Source organism: Myotis daubentonii, chromosome 1, assembly GCF_963259705.1.
Source record: "Myotis daubentonii chromosome 1, mMyoDau2.1, whole genome shotgun sequence".
Taxonomy (NCBI): domain Eukaryota; kingdom Metazoa; phylum Chordata; class Mammalia; order Chiroptera; family Vespertilionidae; genus Myotis; species Myotis daubentonii.
This window is the reverse complement of record NC_081840.1, coordinates 75,468,517-75,484,133: the sequence shown is the minus strand read 5'-3', so window position 1 is coordinate 75,484,133 and position 15,617 is coordinate 75,468,517. Positions and strand designations below refer to the sequence as shown.

General features: G+C 45.5%; 3 protein-coding genes across 6 annotated transcripts in view; 1 reads left to right on the top strand and 2 right to left on the bottom strand.

Annotated features, from left to right (window-relative positions):
* Window positions 1-15,617, bottom strand: part of LOC132239625 (ribonuclease 4-like) — a 337,426-nt gene that overhangs the window by 195,585 nt on the left and 126,224 nt on the right. The window lies entirely within an intron of this gene.
* Window positions 1-15,617, bottom strand: part of LOC132239617 (ribonuclease 4-like) — a 192,076-nt gene that overhangs the window by 50,264 nt on the left and 126,195 nt on the right. The window lies entirely within an intron of this gene.
* Window positions 1-15,617, top strand: part of LOC132239577 (angiogenin-like) — a 44,233-nt gene that overhangs the window by 14,283 nt on the left and 14,333 nt on the right. The window lies entirely within an intron of this gene.

The window sequence follows — 15,617 nt, the reverse complement described above, 5'->3', positions numbered from 1 at the left end:
TGGTATTTATGTGGAGATTTTTTTTTTGTTCTATCCTCTTTTAATTCTTTTCTAGTTTTTAACATGCACCAACGCCTTAATACCCTCATAAACTGGTTCATGATTAAAACCTATTGGATCAATGACCACGACACAGAAACATTTGTGTCATTTACTAAAGACAATTCTCACACCCTTCCCTTTCCCCTTTGATTATTTTGAAACAAATTGAGGAACACAGATGTATGAAGACACCAACAGCTCAGAAGGGACGTATGTATGTGAGACAGTGTGTGTGCATGTGTGTGTGTGTGTGTGTGCACGCACGCCCCCATGAAAGGACAAAACAGAAAATATTTGAATTACAGGAAATATCCATTGTTTATATTTAAGGTGTGCAACCTGATTGAGTACACATTTGCATTGTGAAAGAATCACTACAATCAAGGTAATCAATGTATCTGTTACCTCATATGGTTACCAAAAGTGACTCACTCATTCACTCACTCACTCACTCACTCACTCACTCACTCACTCAGCAAACCCTCTCAGGTCTCTAGCACCAGGGCAGGCACTGAAGTTGAAGCAAGATAAGACAGAGCTTTGTCCTCAAAATGTTAGTAATTCAGTATGCAGCAAGGACAGGGGTTCCAGGCCGCTGGGAACAGGGGGGAGCTTTTCCTGGGTCAGCTTCAGGGAGCAGGGTGTGAGGCCAGAACTTCTACCATGTTGCCATGACAACACGTGCCCCTTAGCTGCTTGCTCATTCATTCACTCATTCACTCACTCATTATTCACTCACTCAACAAACCCTCTCAGGTCCATGGCGCCAGGCCAGGCACTGACGTTGAAGCAGGATAAGACAGATCTATGTCCTCAAGATGTTAGTAATTCAGTAGAGCGAAGCAGGCACATGAACGAGGCAATTGTATGCACAGATGCAGTGTACTGGGTTCTGTGAGGGCTGTAACTAACGCCGACTTTGTTCTCTTGGTAAAATGGGGCCTCGGGAGCCCGGCTGCCCAAACCTGTAGGCCTGTGCCTAGGCCAGGAGTGGCCGGGGTCCCGGAACATGACAGAGGGTGCAGGTCGGGCTGAGGGGTCTAGCCCCACCCCTCACCCTCACCCCCGAGTGCACAAATTTTTGTGCACAGGGCTACTAGTCCTATATAATAAAGAGCTAATATGCAAATGGTCATCAGCCTCTCATGCCCTCGCACCAGATCACTAGTTATTAATAATGAACTACAACATTCACTAATGAATAAATACTATAATCATGTTGCATTCAGTTCCCTTGCATGCGTTATGCGCAGGCACACCATTTCTCTCCACTAATACTAGCATGAATATTTTAGCTGTCGATTGCCATGCGATTTGTCTTGGACTGAACTGTTTAGTGAGTGCAACAGGAAATATTTGACTTTTGCAGAACAAGAAAAATAGGTTTATTTGCATTATGCTTATTAATTTGTGTGGTTATTTAGTGTCTGGTAAGTTTTGTTCAAGAAAAAATACTAAATTAATTAAAATGTTCTATTATTTTATGTTAATGATTACTCATTTATTTCAGCCCTTTGTATTCAGCATGTCTCTATTGCAATAAGCTTACATTTCTATGAAAATTGAAGCTTTTGTTTTTTTGCGGCCCACATAAACTTAAACCTTGTTTATTTGGGCCATGTTAGCCTTTGAGTTTGACATACTTGCTCTAGAGGATTCTTTTTTTTTTTTTGTACCTCAATGTTTTATTTATTATGTTCTTTTTATATGCAAAATGACATTTCTTTTATGAAGATATTTATCTATATAGCTTTGTTTAAAATGTTAAATATTGGCGGTTTCCTACATGTTTAATAGGTAAGAATTTATGCAACAGGTTTCTTCTGTCCAAATCCTCCTTTTTTCCCTTTTTTCCACTACCTGCTAATCCTTTTGAATACTTTTTCAGTCTCTTGCACCATTTCCTGAGGATCACCACCAATTATTAATGAAGTCACAACAATTGCTCCAGCATTTACCATAGGATTATGTGGCTTATCATCTTCATTTAAAAACAGTTTGCTGAATCTTAATCCACTTGGCTCTTTCCCAACATACTGATGCACATATTCTGTTTCAAGGTCATTAAACACAATGGCGTATTTCACATGTTTTACACAGGACTGAAGACAAAATGGAACTTTGGTATCTCCAATAGAATGCCTCTGTCCATCAACTGTACAAACCGACACACCCCACAAATCAGGACTGAACTTGGTTAGTTGAGGAATATAGTGTGCAACCTTTCCTCCAGACTGCTTTTTAGCACTTTCATATAACTCATCAATGTGAGAAGTAAAAGACATAAAGTCGGGAATGACAAACTTTCTTCTGGCTTGCGTCAACAAAACAATGTTGCTTTGAACACATTTTTAAAAAAGATCTTTGTCTAGAATGACACCATCTGATGTTGTTTGAAGAGTTAACCTTGACATATCCATACACTCAACCTGGGATCAGATGTTCGCAGTCCTGTAGATTTGAGTGCTGCAATAAATTTATGAACAGGTATTTTCTCTTGTCTTTCTGCAATTGTGTAGAACAGCAAATCATCCAAGCTAGGTAACAGACCCTGTTTTATTTTACTCTCGCCCGAAGCCACCAGCTCCTTCCCTTGCTGTGGCTGAGTGAGTCCCTGTCCCTGGGGCCATCCACATGGCTGATGCTGGCCATGGCCGCGAGTGGTGATGCCCGGGCTGCAGTTCCTGTTTTTGCAGTTCCTGCAGCTGCTGCTTGTCCACCTTGCCCAGCTCCAGCAGGATCTGAGAGGGTGAGCTGGACAGGCCCCCTGGAGCCGGACCGCCAGCCATCCGCCCCCCGCCCCACCCACGGAGCTTGGCTAGAGGCTGCAACCACACAGGGCCATGCTGGCGGCTGGCGGCTGGCGGCTGGCGGCCTCAGGAGGTCCGGCAGCAACACAGACCCTCAGAGCAGTATCTTGCCGCTCGCTCAGCCCAGGCCTGCTTGATGGGGAAAGATGCTCAGGTTCTTCCCACGGGATGACAAGTGAGGACAAATGAGGACAGGGCCTGTGATGTGGGTGTGGGTGTGGGTGTGGTTCGTGCTCCGCAGCCACTGCCTCCCAGTCCGACTCTGTTGCCTCAGTCTCCACTGCTCCCACCAGCCAGTGCTCCTCAATGAGAGCTCAAGGGGATTCTTGCCAAAAGAGAGACTTTTCTGAGCCCCCTGGGTGTTTCACTGGAATCTTTATGTTTAGACCTCAAACGGTCCTTGTTTTAAAGACACTACAGATCCATGTGTTTACTCAAGGATGCCTACCCTGCTAATAGTATCTAGATGTTAATTTTAGTTCAAGCTGTTACTACACAATAAAAGCCTAAGGAGGTAGGTGAACAGGGCTGCCTGGTTCCTTTAACCAGGGAGTCCCTGAGCCCTCTCTTTCACAGAAATGTGTGTCGGAGTAATCATTCATCTGTCGCTCAGGATCTGCTGGTCAGTCCCGGCAAGGTTGGACATGGGAAATGGGATATGTACTCAGAGAGTACCCTCCATTCCTGCTATCTCTCTCAGGGTAGAATGGGTGCGGGAATAGAGTGGCTGTTGAGGAAGGTGGTTTTTGGCCTGAGAGCCAGTAATAGGTAGGGAAAGGGATGCATTGAAGCTTGAGTTCTCAGGATTTGAGCTCTCCGAGACCAGGGAAGAAGGTGGCTGTTGGTTAGGGGGTTCTGAGTTTTTGGACTCTACTGCAGATGATGGAGTGGGAACAGATAAGGGGTGAAGGTCTGTGGTCTGCTGTGTCAAAAGTAGATTCAGAATCAGAAGTGTTTGGGGTATGATGTTTTGTGTGAAGGAGTAGGATCTGATGGGTAGAAGAGTGACAGAGAAAGTTTTGGGACTAGAGGGTGAAAAAGGCCTGGATATAGGAAATCTCTGACCATTTTCCAATGAGAGCAATTATCTAAATCATGCAATGTGTTAAAATTGGAAGTTCCAGTTTTAGGCCATTGAAATTTATCATCTAGTTTGAATCATGGCCAAACAGTATTACAAAAGAAAATGAGGTGCTTGGGCATGATCTCCCTTGTGAGTATGCAGAGGGAGTATAGCATGGCCCATGAGAGAGGAAGGGTGAATGACACACCACAAATCCAAAGGTGACTGTTTAGGGCAGGTGTCCCCACTGCTAAACAAATCACCAAGAGAAAAGAGGGGTGACCCTCCACACTAGACCCAAACAAGAAGGATCCAAAGCCAAATGGCTGAGGAGTCTTCAGGCCTAGCACTAGGATTTTTCAGATGAGAGACTATTGAAGAGTCTGTCAGAGTGAGTGGGCAGAAGACATGAAATGAGGAGAATTGTGGAATGTTACTCACCTAGAAAAGATTGGCCGTTGTGGGATGAAGGGGCAACAATGGAGAAAGATTCCCAATCCTGCATCCTCCTTGCTGGTTCAGGAGGGTCCATAAGGAACAGAGGCCTAACTGAGGCCAGCAATCCAGTTACTGGATTAGAATTAGAGGGTAAGCACAAGACAAGCTGATGCTGCCTACTGCTCTCTGAGTAGCAAACTTAGGATGACCAAAGTCAATATTATGGCTCTCTTCCCCTTGGAATCCTCCCAGCTTTCAGCACCAAATGTTCAGTCACTGAAGGAGGAAAGCACAAAGCCAAAGTGGTAAGGGATTATAAATTTACTAGAGGCCCGGTGCAGGAAGATTCCTGCTAGAATAGGGCTTCCTGTGGCCAGAGTGAAGCAGAGAAGAGAGCGAAGCACACCATCTTTGTTGGGTTAATTTGCATACTCATCTGATTGGCTGGTGGGCATAGCAGAGTGACACCAATTTGCATGCTTCTCTTTTATTAGTGTAGATTAGGTCATCTGGATACCAAATGGGCTGAACCCCAACATGGCGCCAACACCCAGGGACAGGGAGTCAGAGAATTTAAAGGACTCTAGGCAGGCGTTTTCTGGACAGAGAGTTCTTTGGGCTGGTCCTGATCCTAGAAAGGTACAGAGGGGACGGATAATGGTCTTAGCAAGTGGAATGTGATCTTAACAAGTGGAATGTGGTCTTAACCAAAGGAAATGTCCATTGTTAAGTGGCCTAAAGGAGTATTGATTCAATTATTTGATCAGACCTAACATGTATTTAACTGGAGTAACAGGGGGGTTAAGGAAGCCATGGCATAGCATAAGCTTTGTTTCATGTTTCTGTAGTTCACCCACCAACTCACCCTCCACTCATGTTTTGTTTGTTTCTTAGTCTTTAGATAGTACTCTTATCATCTTGAATTGTGTTGGGAGGAAAAAATTTCCTACCCATTTAGGTTCCTTTTGGGGGGGCCTGTGAATTAACTGATGAAAGCAGATTAATAGGAGAGACCAGACAGAGTTTACTCACGTGCAGATGAAGGAGCACAAAAGGGAGGAGAAAGGATAAACTGGAGTGTTCTAGGCAGGCTCCCAAGACCACAGGACATTATGAAGCCACATCAGTGACTGGTATGTTACCAGGTGCAGGTGGGAAAGTGAAGAGGAGTACATTTTTGTACCTTCCATAGATGCCTGGAAATTAATCTCTGAAATCCTCCTAGAGCCCAGGACAAAAGTGTAAAATGCTTTCAAGACTGTGCAGGTTATCATTTCTATTGATGATTTCCATTTCAGAAGACTTCTCACTTCTCTTTCCAAGCCCATTTCACTTCATTCCATCGAACAGTGTGAACTGGGAAAGAAAGGAGTTCCAATATCTGAGCCCTTGTTTGAGGCCAACCAGGTACAGGTTGCACTTTCCCAGAGGGCAGCTCTGACCTGTGTGTGAGCCCACCAGATGCAGTCAACAGCCTGGTCTCTAGAACACAAAGAGAAGGGCCTGAGTCTCCTTCCTCTCACTCTAAGCCTCCTGAAACTATCAGTTTTCCTCAGCCCCAAGGACACAGTGCATCTACCTTATGTCCTTTTCCACTCCTAGTGCCAGCCTTGGGTCTTCCTAATGGAGGTCAAGATATTGCTCAAGGTGTCTGAGGGAAAACAGAGACTTGGGAGGAGACCTAATTATGTTTCAGCCTAGGTAGTTCAGTGGTCTCCTTGGTTCCACCCATTTTAGGAGAGTTTCCCTGCCCTTCCCTTGTAGGGTGAGTACCAGTGCCTCCATTCCTTATTTAATGTAACCCACTTGTACCAGCTCTTGTGATAGTTCATCACAATGGTATTAATTATCACCCAGGATTTCTGAGTGGAAAGATAAAGAGCTGATGCCATGGCCTGATGGTTCGGTCGGTTAGAGCGTCATCCCATGCACCAAAATGTTGCGAATTCAATGCCAGTTCTGGGTACATACTGAAGTTGTGGGTTCAATACCCCATTGGGGTGTGTGTGTGGGAGGGAGAGATGGAGGAAGTGGCCAATTGATGTTTCTCTCTCTCTCTCCCTTCCTCTCTCTCTATAAAAAGTCAATAAACATATATTTTCAGGTGAGGGGAGAGAGAGAGAGGAAGAAAGAAAGAAAGAAAGAAAGAAAGAAAGGAAGAAAGAAAGAAAGAAAGAAAGAAAGAAAGAAAGAAAGAAAGAAAGAAAGAAAGAAAGAAAGAAAGAATAAAAGAAGGAAAGAAAGAAAGAAAGAAAGAAAGAAAGAAAGAAAGAAAGAAAGAAAGAAAGAAAGAAAGAAAGAAACAGATAAGAGGAAAGCAGGACACGTGAGGGAGCTGGGAGCCTGGACTCTGCAGTTTCCACCAGAGCCACAGACCTTGTCTTCTCCTGAGAAGAGCTAAGCAGTTAATTCAAGGAATTTGTTTTAGACCCAAGTGCTGAGAATTCTCTCCACAGAAGCAGCCCCTACAGTTGTAATACAAACCAGATCTTAATGAGAGATCGGTACAAGTGAGGACCAGGTTATCAGAAAGCAATGGGAGGAAAGGGGTGGAGTGGGGGAAATCAGAGAAGGTTTCAGAGCAAAGAATACCTTTGGAACAATTTTAAGAATAAATAGGTGTATGGGAAGGGCAATTCAGATTTAAAAAAAATTGAAAGTCTAGAAAGAGAAGTAGACACACATGGTAGAGCACTGTGTACTTAGAAAATAACAAGTTCCTCCATGTGACTGGGAGGTGGTGAGGGATGGCACAGAAAAGAAAACTGTAGGCCCTAACCAGTTTGGCTCAGTGGATAGAGCATCGGCCTGGGGACTGAAGGGTCCCAGGTTCTATTCCGGTCAAGAGCATGTACCTTGGTTGTGGGCACATCCCCAGAAGGGGGTGTGCAAGAGGCAGCAGATCGATGTTTCTCTCTCATCGATGTTTCTAACTCTCTATCCCTCTCCCATCCTCTCTGTAAAAAATCAATAATCCTATATAATAAAAGTGTAATATGCAAATTGACCCTAACAGCAGAACAATTAGGAATCACTGGTCACTATGACACACACTGACCACCAGGGGGCAAACGCTCAATGCAGGAGCTGCCCCCTGGTGGTCAGTGCGCTCTCACAGGGGGTGCTCTGCTCAGCCACAAGCCAGGCTGACGGCTACCAGTACAGAGGTGATGGTGGGAGCCTCTCCCGCCTCCTCAGCAGCACTAAGGATGTCAGACTGCAGATTAGGCCTGCTCCCCGCTGGCAAGTGGACATCCCCAGAGGGCTCCCGGGCTGCCAGAGGTATGTCTGACTGCCAGCTTAGGCCCAATTCCCAGGGGAGCGAGCCTAAGCCAGCAGGTGGTCATCCCCCGAGGGGTCCCAGACTGCGAGAGGGCACAGGCTGGGCTGAGGCCCTCCCACCCCCCGGTGCACAAATTTTTGTGCACCGGGCCTCTAGTGTGTATATATATATATATATATATATATATATATATATATATATATATATATATATATATAAAAGAAAAGAAAAGAAAACTGTAGGCCCAAATAGAAGTACCTTCAATACCAAGCAAAAGACTTCAATATGTAAAATATAGTATATAGACAGTAACTTTGAACTCAAGGGAAGGAAGGACATAACCAATGGAAAGGAACTTTTGCAGTCCCAAGGTCAGACAGCACCTTGGCAGCAGAAACAGAAACCAGCCTTAGGTTCCCAACTTCCAGGGCAGTGTCCTCACTATACCGTGCTGTCTGGTGTGCCCTGGGTGGGGAACATATACCCTCAGGATGTGCATCCAAAGAACTGAAATATATCTTGAAATTGATCTCTTCTATCTCTGATTTCCCTGAGAGTTCTCCCTTCCTGCTATGAAGTGTGGTGGGTGAAGGCAGGATAGCTTTGCTGCTGCCCCCATCTGTGGAGTTCCAGGGGCTTGGGACTCATACTGAGGTACCATCCGGGGCAGTTCAATTGCAGCAGCTGGAGTGAGGGAAGTGGAGGCAGGGAGGGAAAGAGTGGCTCAAGCTCCCAGCTCTAGGCTCTGGGTGCATTGGTTGATTCTACTAAAGATGCCTGAGGAAGGGGAGCCAGCTTAGGAGGAAGAGGTTCCCAGGAGAATATCTATTCCAAGAAGCATATCTCCCTCTCTTTAAGAAGCCTCACATGCTGGCTCCATCAAGGAAGCAAAGTCTTGAGAACACTCATTTGCTTAGAAATTTGGGGGGACTTACATCTTCCATCTCTTGCTTTCCTCCTTGAGTTAATCATCGGGACTGGTGCAATGAGCACAATAGTGCTTCTTTTCCCAAAGCTGGGAGATATTGTCAAGAACCAACCACATGGATGAGGAAGCCCATGAAGGAATTTCAAGTGAAGAGAATTCAGCTTTAACCTGTTCAGGGGACAAGTCTCACATTTAATTAAGTGGAGCCTTTTATTGACTCATTAAGTCCAGGCTTCTGACCTACTGGCTGACCTGCTTTAAGCTGTGTATTAAACAGTCCTGATGCCTTCTTTCATTGCAATCTGATTTGGCAGGAGTTCCCTCTCTCTGAATATGAGTCTCACTTCTCCAGAAAGGATAACACTTAATCCCTCTCTGCTATTCTGTACTGCCCCAAACTCAACTCTACTTTACCACCCCCCCTTTTCCCAGTTTATCTTTCACAAAGGATCTAGAAAAGCAGATCTCAGCAGTGCTAAGGTTGTTTTATATGAGCAGGAGAGAGTATCCTACTGTGAGCAAGCACATGTGTGAGCATAAGTGTTGGTACAGGACACACAGCCCGCTCCACCAGCTGGGACACAAGTCCTCTGTCAGCAGGTCATGCAGTGACTGTGGCCCAACTATGTGATTTCTCTGAGCCTTAGAATTGTTTTCTGAGAAATGAAAGCGTGAATAAAGATGATTTTTAAGCTTTCACTCAATTAAAAACAATTTTTCAGTGTTTTCTGTTTCTAAAAATCTTCCTCTCAATACTTCCCAAAAAGAAAATTTGGATCTCAATATAACATCTATTTCCATAAGACCTTTATGTTTTTCAAAGAGCGAAAATTGCTTTTGTGGCAGTATTCACCAATTAATTGCCTTCAGTTTTAATAAAAAACAGCCGAAACCGGTTTGGCTCAGTGGATAGAGCGTCGGCCTGCGGACTGAAAGGTCCCGGGTTCGATTCTGGTCAAGGGCATGTACCTGGGTTGCGGGCACATCCCCAGTGGGAGATGTGCAGGAGGCAGCTGATCGATGTTTCTTTCTCATCGATGTTTCTAACTCTCTATCTCTCTCCCTTCCTCTCTGTAAAAAATCAATAAAAAAATATATATAAAAAAAATTCATTCACATAGAAACACAGAAAGGGAGAGAAAAATTCTTATTTATCTCCACTCTCACCCTCCTGAATTCCTCTCAAAATAGCAGCAAAAAATGAATTTTTACCCCAATATGGATTTTGTGTATTTTCATACTTGAAAAATGCACAAACTCCTATCTTTTCATTTAAAAAACATAATGGCTTCAAAATAGAAGTTTAAAGCTTTAATTCTAGAGCTGAGGTGGCACAAAATATAAATATTGCAATTTAATACACTAATTTATTATATGTTGATTTCTATAGTAAGAAAAAACAATTTCAGCCTGTCTATAGTTCCATCATCAATTCAATGGGTAAATGAAAATTTCAGGAATACAGTCTTATCAGAGACCCAGAAATTAGAGATAAATCTAGGAATAGAGTTCATAGAACTAGAGGCTCTCATTAATTAATTTTGGGAACAAGTCAATAAGTAACTATTCAATTAGAATGTTCCAGTATATATTTCTCAAAGTTACCAAATGTGTGGTAAATATTGAGAAAGACACAGAATAATACCATCCCTGAAAAACAATTAGAAATATGTTACTTATATTTTCATTACTTATAAAAACATTAATGTTTTAGTGCATGATTTTCCACATTTTTGTCTATGCCATGTACGTATTTTTATAACACACGAGGGGGACAGTGCACGAATGTGTGCACCTTAAACGCAACTTTAGGCATGAGACTATCATGGGCACAGGTGCAGGTCTTGGCCCATCCTCCAAGCCCCTGCCCGGCCCCTCCTGCCACAGCCCTTGGTCCCAAGTCTGCCCACAGCCCACTGCCTCTCCCAGGTACTGACGGCACTGACCCTGTTCACACCCACTGACAGCGTGGAGCTATTGGGGCCAGCACCAGCAGCAGGTGGGAGCGGGGCTGGCACTGTCAGCAGGTGTGAGCAGTAACTGCTACCCCGATCGCCCCTCAGCACCAGGGAGAGGTGGAGAAGCCCTCAGGGGCAGTCAGGGCCAGCAACCATCACTCGCACTTGCTGACAGTGCTGAGCAATCGGGACTGGCACCGGGTGCCAGCAGTGGGTGCGAATGGCAGCTCCAGTGCCGGCTGCAGGTGCGAGTGGGGCCAGTGCCTGCAGTGGGTGTGAGCGGCAGCTGCCAACCCTAATTGCCCCTCAGGAGCAGGGGGAGTTGGAGAAGCCCTGAGGGGCAATCAGGTTTGGCAGCCTCTACTCACACCTGTTGATGGCGCAGAGTGGGTGCGAGTGTAGGCCCCAGCTGGCAGCAGGTGTGAGTGCCCAGCAGGACCATCGTGTGCTGGAGCAAAGATTTTTTAGTAGCCACCAGAGGCTCACCCCAAAGACAGAGACTGCGCCCTTCCTTGGTATGGCACCCCCACTCACCTGCTTCACCATCCTAGGGCCACCAATGCCTGCCATGTGCCACACTCTACAACCTGCTGCTGACCCCTGCCATGTTCCACGTGTGCCCCCTGATGATCAGCACAAGTCAAAGTGATAAGTTGTTTGGTTGTTCTGCTGTTCAGTCTATTTGCATATTAGGGTTTTATATACATACTAGTGGCCCAGTGCATGAAATTTGTGCACGGGTGGGGTTGTCCCTTAGCCCAGCCTGCATCCTCTCCAATCTGGGACTCCTCAGTGGATGTCTCAGACATCCATCTCACAATTCGGGACCCATGGCTCCTAACTGCTCAACTTCCTGCCTGCCTGATCACCCCTAACCACTCTGCATGCTGGCCTGATCATCCACAACTGCCCCCCATTGCAGGCCTGATCACCCCCAACTTCACCCCCTGCCAGCCTGTTGTCCCCAACTGATCCCCTCGCCAGCTTGCTTGCCCCCAACTGACCCCTGATAACCTGCTTGCCCTCAATTGGCCCCCCGACAGCCTGCTCACCCCCAAATGCCTCTCCTCCTGGCCTGATCACTCCTAACTGCTTCTGTTTCGGCCCCTCCACCATGGCTTTATCTGGAAGGATATCTGGAAGGTTTTCTGTTCTAATTATCATTTTAACCTCATATATATATATATATATATATATATATATATATATATATATATATATATATATTTATACTAGAGACCCGGTTCACAAAACTTTGTGCACTCAGGGGGGTGGGGGGGGGGGTCCCTCAGCCCGGCCTGTGCCCATTCGAAGTCCAGGACCCCTTGGGGGATGTCCACCTGTCAACTTAGGCCCACTCCCCAGGGTATCAGTCCTAAGCTTGCTGTCAGACATTCTTCTGGCAGCCAGGGAGCCCTTGGGGGATGTCTGACTAAAGGCTTAGGCCCCCAAGGGATTGAGTCTAAACTGTTAGTTGGACATTCTTAGTGCTGCCACAGAGGTGGCAGAGGCTCCTGCCACCACCACTGCACTGGCCAGCCATGAGCCAGCTTCTGGCTGAGTGGCACTCCCCATATGGAAGTGCACTGACCACCAGGGGGCAGCTCCTGCATTGAGCGTCTGCCCTCTGGTGGCCAGTGCGCATCATAGCAACCGGTCATTCAGCCGTTCAGTCAATGTGCATATTAGCCTTTTCTTATTATTATTATTATACAGGATGTCCCTATTTCCCCCCTTTTGCCCCCTCTACCCAGCTCTTGCCCCCCACTTCTCTCTGGCCATCACCATACTGTTGTCTGTATCCATGGGTTGTGCATATATTTTCTTTGGCTAATCCCTTCTTTAAATTCACTTCTTTAAATTTTTATTTTCAGGTAAGTGCTTATAACTGCACTATTATATATTTTCTATTATATCATTTAGAATTAAGATATTTTTTAATTGAACCCTCGTAAACTTTAGCACAATTTAATAAATTATGCTAGAAGCAATTAAGCGATTTTTCATGTAATGAAGATACATTTCAATTAATATTTTATTAAGTTTTAATTCTTTATTATTTTAATTTGAAATAATCTCATACATGTAAAATAATCTATAAAATACTATAGCATATTATATGTACCCTTCACCCAACTTCTTAGGTGTTAATAATTTAAACATAACCATTATACAGCTAACAAAATTTGGAATATATTTTTCTTATAATCTCTTTAATGTTACTTAATCCATTTACTTTGTTTTTGTTAATCTTCATCCAAAGATATTTTTCCATTGAATTTTAGAGAGAGTGAAGGGAAAGGGAGAGACACATTGATTGGTTACCTCCTGCACATGCTCTGATAGGGACTGGGGATCAAGCCAGCAACTGAGGTACATGCCCTTGACTGGAATCGAACCTGGGACCCTTCAGTCCACAGGCTAATGCTCTATCCAATGGGTAAAACAGGCTGCAGCTTAATTCATTTACTTTTAATCTATATGTGTCTTTATATTTAAAGTGGGTTTTGTTTTTGATTCACCCTCATAATCTGTCTTTTAATTGATGCATTTATGCGACTGACTTTCAAAGTGCTTACTGTTAGAGTTACTGCCATATCAGGCGGCTTCTGGGGCTTCTGGGGCCAGCCAGAGGCCCAGGATTGGATCCGATCATGAGCGGCAGGCAGGCGGCTTCTGGGGTCACACACAGGGGCCTGGATGGCAGCTCATGCTGTCCCGCCCTGCCTGCAGTATGCAAATTAGCCACCATCTTTGTTGGTGGTTTAATTTGCATATCGTGCTGATTAGCCAATGGGAGGCATAGCGAAGGTACAGTCAATTACCATGTTTGTCTATTATTAGATAGGATAGATGGGATATTGTATACTATGTATATATTGCTTCAGATTCCGCTTTTTCTCTAAAAATGTATCTGGAATCATGTTAATATTCAGTTTCTTAATCTACATAGCAGTGAACAAAGATACAGTGGGGCCTTGACTTATGAGTTTAATTCGTTCCGTGATGGAGCTCATAACTCAAATTACTCGTATGTCAAAACAAAAAGTGAACAAGTGAGACACGTGATGTTGGGCTGATGTTGTGGCGCTCACTGTGACGTTTGCTGCACCAACTAGCAGTGGGGTATCTGAAGCTGGTCCGCAACCTGAATTTTAGCTCGCAACTCAAAGCAAAAAATCGGCTGAGAGACGGCTCATATCTCAAAAAACTCAATAGTTGGGACACTCGTAAGTCAAGGCCCCACTGTATATTCACTTAGGATTTTTTTTATTGAGTTTGATACTTAAAATTGCTTCATTTTTCTGCATACATGTTATATTACATATAACAATAACAAAAAAGCTTATTCAAAAATATGCATCATAAACAGTTATTCCAAGTCAACAAATACCTATATTACTCTGAAGGCTCTGTAGTATTTCATGTTAGGGATGTAGCACGATCCATCAAATAAATTCTCTATTGTTGGACATTCATAATATTTACAACTTTTTACATGTATGCATCCTATCTAATAGTAGATAAAGATTGAAATTAAATATACCTCCGCTATGCTTCCCATTGGCTAATCAGTGAGATATGCAAATTAACCACCAACAAAGATGGCAGCCAGCAGCCACGCAGCTGAAGCGAGCAGGAAGCTTGCTTGCTCCAGTGATGGAGGAAGCCAAGCTTCCTCCCTCCTGTGGCCGGGCTCTGAGCTCCACTCTAAGCAGCAAAGTTGCAATTATAGAAGCTAAACAAACCCCAGATACCTGCTTTCAGCAGGCCTTGGCCTCGAAGCTGGAGGGGCAACAAAGTTTCAATTATAGAAGGTAAATAAATCCCAGGAAAAAAAGAAAAAAGAAAGAAAGGAGAGGCTGGGAGCTTCAGTCACCAGTGGGCTTGGCCAACCTGAAAACCCTCAGCCCCTCATCCAGACTGGCCAGGCACCCCAGTGGGGACCCCCACCCTGAAGAGTGTGTGACCAGCTGCAAACAGCCATCAGCCCTTCACCCAGGCTGGCAAGGCACCAAAGTGGGACCCCCACCCTGATCCAGAACACCCTTCAGGGCAAACCAGCAGGCCCCCACCTGTGCACCAGGCCTCTATCCTATATAGTAAAAGGGTCATATGTAAACTGACCCTAACAGCAGAAAGACTGGGAATGACTGGTCAATATGACACACACTGACCACCAGGGGGCAAACGCTCAATGCAGGAGCTTCCCTCTGGTGGTCAGTGAGCTCCCTCATGGGGGAGCTCTGCTCAGCCACAAGCCAGGCTGATAGCTGCCAGTACAGCGGTGGTGGTGGGAGCCTCCATGCCTCCTCAGCAGCCCTAAGGATGTCTGGCTGCAACTTAAGTCTGTTACCCGCTGGCAAGTGGACATCCCCCGAGGGCTGCCAGACTGCCAGAGGGGTGTCTGATTGCCAGCTTAGGCCCAATCCCATGGGGAGCAGGCCTAAGCCAGCATGTGGTCATCCCCCAAGGGGCCCCAGACTTCGAGAGGGCACAGGCCAGGCTGAGGGACCTCCCCCCACCGAGTGCATAAATTTTTGTGCACTGGGCCTCTAGTCTATATAATAAAAGCCTAAGCAACCATTACAGCAGAATGACCAGAATGAGTGGTCGCTATGATGTGCACTGACCACAAGGGGCAGACGTTCAACACAGGAGCTGTCCCCTGGAGGTCAGTGTGCTCTCACAGGGGGAGTGCCGCTTAGCCAGAAGCCGGGCTCACAGCTGGGTAGTGCAGCTGCCGTAGTGGGAGCCTCTCCCAACTCCACAGCAGCAGGTGCAGCGGGCCAGAATAAGTGCAAGTGGCACAGCACCTGGGCACAATTTGGGCTACTACCTGAACACCTGCCCCTTGGTGCACTGCTACATCCCCCGGGGGGTCCCGGACTGCAAGAGCTGCCGACCAGACTGAGGGACCCCCCCCCCCACAAAGTGCACGATTTTTTGCACTGGGCCTCTAGTTCTAAAATAAAAACCCACCTAGTCCAGCTGGTGTGGTTCAGAGGTTGAACATGGACCCATGAATGAAAAGGTTGTGGTTTGATTCCATTCAGGGCAGAGACCTGGGTTGCAGGCTTAATCCTCAGTAGGG